General features: G+C 40.5%; 1 non-coding gene across 1 annotated transcript; it reads right to left on the minus strand.

Annotated features, from left to right (window-relative positions):
* Positions 1 to 533: 533 nt before the first annotated feature.
* On the minus strand, positions 534 to 687 carry LOC128778461 (small nucleolar RNA SNORA62/SNORA6 family). Its single transcript, XR_008424047.1, has one exon. It is a non-coding gene; the product is annotated as a small nucleolar RNA SNORA62/SNORA6 family (small nucleolar RNA).
* Positions 688 to 6,807: the final 6,120 nt, after the last annotated feature.

The raw sequence follows: 6,807 nt of genomic DNA on the forward strand, positions 1-6,807 counted from the left end.
CATATAAAGCTGGCATAATACCTGTTGCACAGGAATACATATTAATTCCTCCTCCACTGGCTCTATAAAGTAGGAGTATGGGATCTCATTTACAGAGTTGTTGTGTATAATAAATAAGATTATGCATATAAGACAATTTAAACGGTGCTTTGTGCTAAATAAATGATTTCCCTGGTTCCGCCTTCGGTTATAGATAGATGGATAGATGATAGATAGATGATAGATAGATGATAGATAGATAGATAGATAGATAATCAGCTGGGATGATGTTCCTTCCTCAAAATCTTCCCTAGACTAACACACCTTTCTAAAGTAGAAGTTAAGTACTTTTGTACTCATGTTGAAGCACACGTGAGTTTCCGCTAGAGTATTAAGTGTATGACATTATATTTATCCATTTATCCATTCACACGTGTTTATTTTTATTATAAGATGTTATACAATATTTATTTTTTATCTGTATTTACATTTTCCCAGAGCCACTGTTAGTTCCTAGGATTTTTGTTTTGTTTTGTTTGTTTTGTTTGCTTTTTTCTTGTAGCAAGAATTACTATCAAACTCCACTCTTTGGGCCAGAGATCTTTGTGGAGATAGTGAAAGTCTTGCCACTCATGTAGAATACTACTGACACTTGTGAGTTCATTGGCCAACCAGCAACCTCAACTCCAAGTTCTAACAATATGTAGCCTAGGATGTTGTGTGTGTGTGTGTGTGTGTGTGTGTGTGTGTGTGTATGTTTAATAAATGTTTATTTATACTTTTGAGAGAGAGAGTGGGGGAGGGGAATAGAGAGAGGGACAGAAAGAATCCCAAGCAGGCTCTATGCTGTCAGCACAGAGTCGAACGTGGAGCTCGATTTCATGAACGGCGGAGTCATGACCTGAGACGAAAGCAGGAGGCAGACATTTAACCAGCTGAGTCACCGAGGCGCTCCTGCAGCCTGGGATGGTTTTAAGTCCATTTCTTTTTCTTGTTTCAAAGATGGGTGTTATGATAGATTTTTTTGGTCCTAAGAAAATGCTACGAAATGAAGTTTGTGATGTGCAGTAATCATCTTTGTCTATAAGATATATCAAATTGCACAAGATACATTCCCTGTGTTAGGATTCTGAGAGGCCTAGATATAATCAAATCATTCATCGTACCGTTTATTGAGTTTATCCTGGATTCTGAGCTAAAATAGCAATTCTAGTACAAAGAACACACGTTCATCAAATAAACATGTATTAGAAAGACAAGTTGCCCAGAGAAAACGTATGTGATACTAGGATAGCATGGTGGGGGGGGGGGGGGGTTCGTCCACTTGAAACAGTATAAGACAGCTTTTAAAGGAAGTGAGGATTGAACTACGTTTGAAACAGTATACTTTATGAGATGAAATAGAAGAAGAGATTTTTTTTTGGCATATGTAATCATTTGTGCAAAATTCTTCAGTGGGCAAATAGATAACTAATACAGGGTGACACTAATATCTACTACTGAAGTAGAATGTGCTACCGTTTTTGGGTTTTTGTGGGGTTTTTTTTGTTTTGTTTTGTTTGTTTGCTTTTTATGACCATCTTTCCCAGTAGGCGGAGAGTTCCAGAGGCTTTAACTTAGCTTTTTCTAATGAGAAGCTCCTGCTCTATAGGCACCAAACCAGCACGGGAATGCGGCCCATTCCCTAGGAAGTCCATTCCAGGGTTTCACCGGCAGTAAGAGATATCATCATTGGTATGTGCATGGTCTCAGTAGACCATGTTGACTGGGTTAGTATCAGGATTTTATTACTTGTCCTACAGAGGCCCCTACTCTCATAGGGGATTCATGGTGGGGCTTTGAATCCCAGAGAATCGATATCAACTTTACCCCTTACCTTAATGGTTCTTAAAATATCTGGCTATTAGTTTTTCCTCTGTACTATTACTCAAGTAAGTCACTATAGGTATCTTTGGGAAAAGACCGGGACATTATATATGCAGGTGCACTGATATTTTAGTGTTGTCTGCCTTGGGAAAATGACACTCCCTCAAAAAATGGGTTTTAGGTTTAAAAAATTGGTGCAGGTCCAGAAATGGGTCAAAGGGTCATAATTTTTACTAGTGCCACAGCCATCAGACTTCTGACCATCTTTTCACTTCCCTTTTCACTTCACTTCATTTCTATACAGTATCTCCTACCATCAGACCTTCCTGTAGACAACAATCACCAAGTGAGTTTTTGTCATAGTATCGGTGCTCCTACCGCTAGTGCATCCTTATTGTTTTGGTCAATGAACGTCCGGTGGCCCATTCTGGGGACTATACTCACCAAGCGGGCTTCCTGATCTTCTACAGAATAAAAACTCCATCATATCCAATTCTCTAAATCTTTCACCCTTTCTTCTGTTGCCTACTATGGTAGTTTGGACACCTACACCTCACTTACTATAAGCCATCATTTTCTCAAAGCTTCTTTGACCCATCATGGTAGCATATTTATTCCATCTCTCAGGGTTATTGCCACGACCTGAGATTCTATCTTGTGAGAGTGTTCCCAATTTGATAAACAATCCCTTTTCCGATTTCATGTTTCCTTCTTGATCCAGCACCTTTGAGATCTAGCCCTAAACACACTCACCCTCGCCAATCTCCTGTTGGCACATATTGCCTAGGTCCTATAACTCCTTCTGCATATAGTCCCTTTTCCCCCTAGAAAAGTATTCAGATTCTCTGGCCCTGGTATGTTATTACCACACAGAGAAATGTGGGTATTAAGTATTGAGGGGACCCTTGTTTTATTGCAAGACAAGGTCCTCTGCATCACCTTCCCTCACCATCCTTCAATAGGATGGGTTTGGGAGATGCATAATGTTCAAGGACATCAACCTAGATGTCACCATCCCCTGTATCAGGGTTCCATTTTTTCTATCGTAGTCCTGATACGATAGTATCGGTACAACATAGTGCACTTGCCTAATTTGAGAATGTATCTTTATTTGGAGCTCTTATGATTAAGTTCTATGTTATGTCTTTAGCTTTGTTCTCCTTCCACCTTCAGAGAAGGAGTGCTTTTTCATATTCTGAAAAAGTGGCCCTCTGCCCTTTGCACTTGTTTTTACTAAATCATAGTTACCCTACGCAAGAACCATCCGATTTCATTGTTATAATGATTACATTTTCAACTGTATTTTTTATCACATCCACTAATGTATTTCATGCCACAGGCATGCAATCCCAGCTCACCACTAATGAAAGCTGAGCAATTGTACTTCAATCTGCAGAGACTTTTCTGGCCACGTCCTGCCAGTGATGAGGTCCTCATTGCCAACCGGGTGGTGGCAATGTTGAGTGGTCCAATTCCAACATCACATTGTAACGTCTACTATCTTGAACTCATCCTGGTACAAAGTGTTGCAGGTCAGGTTCTCGAGGGCATAGAATAGAGTACAGGGGACTTCCATGGTAGTATTCTCAGCTTCAACAATTCTTGAGGGAAGGAAGAAAGCAGGGTATGGCAGGAGGAGAATCAGAGCTTCAGTGCCATCGCATTAAATCCCTAGCTCACCCAGTGAGCTCTGAAGCTGGAAATACTCTTCAGAGTTCTCTGACATTTGGAAGAAGGGGCAGGGTTTATGGCCTCACATTGGGCAGTTACTACATGTGGGCTGTCCCCGGGAGGGATGCATTAACTTGGGCATGAAGCCTTCTTCAACAGAGGGCAAACCCTGGAGAAAGTTCTGTAGGACAGCCTGCAGCAGCATACTCAGGCTGGAGAATAAAACCTTCAGTCCTGAAGGGGAATCTGTGAGAAGTAGCTAAGAGTCCATTACAATCAGCTTGGGACACACCGTAAAAGAATATATACATAATGCAAAATATAAAATACAAAACACTATATGATGCAAAACATTGCATAATACAAAACAGCATTTGTGTGTGTGTGAACTGAACCTCCCTATGTTGCAGTAAATACTTTGATACTCAAATTTGGCAAAACACATAAGCAATAAATTGAGGATATTACAGGTCTAATTATGGCTTGATATTATTCCATATTAAAAAAAGTACCAAAAAAAAAATAATTAGGTAACTACGGACAAAAACAGAGGTAAAATATTTTAAAATATCTTGTCAAAATAAAGAAAAACAGGGGCGCCTGGGTGGCTCAGTCAGTTAAGCGGCCGACTTCAGCTCAGGTCACAATCTCACAGTCCGTGAGTTCGAGCCCCGCGTCGGGCTCTGGGCTGACGGCTCAGAGCCTGGAGCCTGCTTCCGATTCTGTGTCTCCCTCTCTCTCTGCCCCTCCCCCATTCATGCTCTGTCTCTCTCTGTCTCAAAAATAAATAAAACGTTAAAAAAAATTAAAAAAATAAAGAAAAACAGAATTGAAAAACATACGTTTGTTGTTATTGTTAAGATTTCTGCAATGGGGGGAGCCTGGGTGGCTCAGTCAGTTAACGTCTGACTTTGGCTCAGGTCATGATCTCACAGTCCGTGAGTTCGAGCCCCACGTGGGGCTCTGTGCTGACAGCTCAGAGCCTGGAGCCTGTTTCAGATTCTGTGTCTCCCTCTCTCTCTGCCCCTCCCCTGTTCATACTCTGTCTCTCTCTGTCTCAAAAATAAATAAACGTTAAAAAAAAAAAAGATTTCTGCAATGGGACTAAAAAAAGTCTTTCTGCCTCTATTAAGATATCCCTTTCTTGTAATCCAACGAGTCCGAAATATTCTGATAGTGGAAAGACAAAAAGAACAATTTTAATGAAGTTTATTAAACTGAATTTCTTACTTTGGTTCGTAGGAAACCGCAAAAGGGGCTCGGATCTTAACGTTCTATCGTACGTGAACTTCGACCTTCACACGGAAGGAAAGTGAAATGTAGTTGATATTCTTTCATCACACTTGAAAAAGAAAACGTGTCTCTGCTCTCGAGAAAGCACGGAATTCTATAAAGTAGAAGGAAGTCAAGCAGAACGTAGTATTTCATTACACTAACCAATGCAATGTAAAATTTTGCTCCAGGATCAAAGGTAGAAGGTACGTGTGGCTGCCGCCTGTCAGTGTTGAGCTGCGGGAGGCACTGAGGGCTGTTCGAGATTGCTGCGTGCACGTGGCCATGACATGCTAGGAAAGTACATTTCTACCATGATTGGATATATGTCTCCCATTGTATTTTTGGAAATGGGAAAAGCATTCGGTGTATATATTTTTTCTTGCCACGTCTACTTTTCTATTCCAGAAATGTGGCTAGGTAAGTTTTGGGATGATGGTGGTTATTCTCCGACCAGAGACTTTGTGTTGTCCCAGTAAATTCTGCCATCGGAACTACCAAAACACAATGACAGTCACAGCAGAGTCAAACAACAAAGGCATGGAGTGGGAGAACGTAGCCCGTTTGAAGCTTGAGCATCGATATAACCTCAAATGGAATTTCCTGTTGAATTTAGCAATGGTTCATCGCTTCTGCGTGTATATTGTTTATGCGAAACTGGAGCTAAGTAAACCAATCCATGACCTGATTTATCTGCCAAATGGATTGAACATTTTACTCTCTCTGCCTCAAAGGCTTGTCGTGTCTGTTTAGCTTTGCAGATGGTACATCCATTTTCCCGAAACAGAGCCACTGGATAGCAGCTTGCCAACATTTTCTGTTATTTAAAGTTCACCCTTAAAGCACACACAGCCTTGCTTCGCTTTCTCAGCCAATGTTCCACAGCATCAATCTGACATCGCCTTGTCTCTCAGGTCACTCTCGCAGAGTCAGGGGCTTCGTTATCAACCATCTCTCTTAAGTTTCTACTGGGAAAATTATGGTGTCAAGAAAGCTCCTATTTTTGAGAAATGACTTTATCTTAGAAACCTGGACAATCTGTATGAATGTGCTTGGCAATAAGCACGGGATGAGAGTTTGTCGGCATTTTTCTAAAATAGTCTTCCCACATGAAAGAAGCGGTTCTGCTTCATTCAAGTGCTTTCAGTTGGAATATTTCTATTATAAATTGAGTTACGCGACTTAAAACACAAGCAAGTAAGGCATATTTCCATTGACGTCAAATACTTCAAACAATATCTGGGGGCTTTGGTGATATTTTATTATACATCGAATAGGGGTATGCTTTGTGAAGGATAGACTGAGATTGCTTTTGTAAGTAAAGAAAGGCAATTATGCAGCATCAGAGAACTTCAATCTATGGCATGTTCTCACTTTCAAAACCTCCAAGTTTTGAAATTTTAAGTCAAATTTTTATTCCTATATTCAAATGTAGGCAATGTTTCGCCCTGAGAATTTCATAGTCAATTATTTCCTTCTACAGTTTAGGAACGGATCACCTTTTTCCAGTTGCGATATGGAGGGTAACTTGGTATAAAGGCTATGATAAAGTGATTTAAATGTGAAATGTTTCCCATCAGGGTGCTATGTTGTGCAAGGGAGCTTAGGTGACACAAGGAATGAAAATAGATGCTAACAAGACCATCTCAGGCAACAAATCAAACCTCACGATTCAACCTACACCTCCCCCAATCAAAGGCGAAGACGGATATTCTTGCTATGGCACCAACTTTATTTTCTCGGACAAAAAGTGGTTCTGAAGTCTATGAACGTTATTTTTTTATTATTATTATTTTTAAAATATAATTTATTGTCAAATTGGTTTCCATACAACACCCAGTGCTCATCCCAACAAGTGCCCTCTTCCCTGCCCGGCACCCCCTTTCCCTTCCCGCCCCCCACCCCGCCCCCCATCTACCCTTAGTTTGAACTTTAATTAGTGAAATGATATGAGCGATGCCTATGAGTGTTATGGAAAGGGAAAAAAAAGTAAAAATAGGAGGGAAAGTGAGAAAAACC

Source organism: Panthera pardus, unplaced genomic scaffold (genome assembly GCF_024362965.1).
Source record: "Panthera pardus isolate Hobbes unplaced genomic scaffold, ASM2436296v1 HiC_scaffold_2, whole genome shotgun sequence".
NCBI lineage: Eukaryota > Metazoa > Chordata > Mammalia > Carnivora > Felidae > Panthera > Panthera pardus.